Source organism: Apaloderma vittatum, unplaced genomic scaffold (genome assembly GCF_000703405.1).
Source record: "Apaloderma vittatum isolate BGI_N311 unplaced genomic scaffold, ASM70340v1 scaffold31931, whole genome shotgun sequence".
In the NCBI taxonomy this organism is placed as follows: domain Eukaryota; kingdom Metazoa; phylum Chordata; class Aves; order Trogoniformes; family Trogonidae; genus Apaloderma; species Apaloderma vittatum.
Window position 1 is genome coordinate 4,954 of NW_009697907.1, and position 270 is coordinate 5,223.

The window sequence follows — 270 nt, forward strand, 5'->3', positions numbered from 1 at the left end:
CCCACCCTGGCCCCCCAGCCACAGGTTCCCGTGGGGTGTCAAGATCCCTGTGGGTACCAAACCACTCCCAACCCTGCAGCAGGCACTGCAGGGGTGCCCAGCGCTGAGCCGCAGCTCTGATACGTACGGTTTGGGGCAGGGCCCGGTGGTCCCAGGGGAAGCCAGAATCCTGAGGACCGAGCGCTGATACCGACCGCCCTCCAGCTCCCTCTCCACGGTGAGAGTGAAGAGGCTGCTTGCTCTTAGGTACGACCAGGGGAGGAGGGGGGC

General features: G+C 66.3%; 1 protein-coding gene across 1 annotated transcript in view; it reads right to left on the reverse strand.

Moving 5' to 3' along the window:
• CD14 (CD14 molecule) overlaps nucleotides 1-270 on the reverse strand; it is an 8,179-nt gene that overhangs the window by 2,314 nt on the left and 5,595 nt on the right. The window lies entirely within an intron of this gene.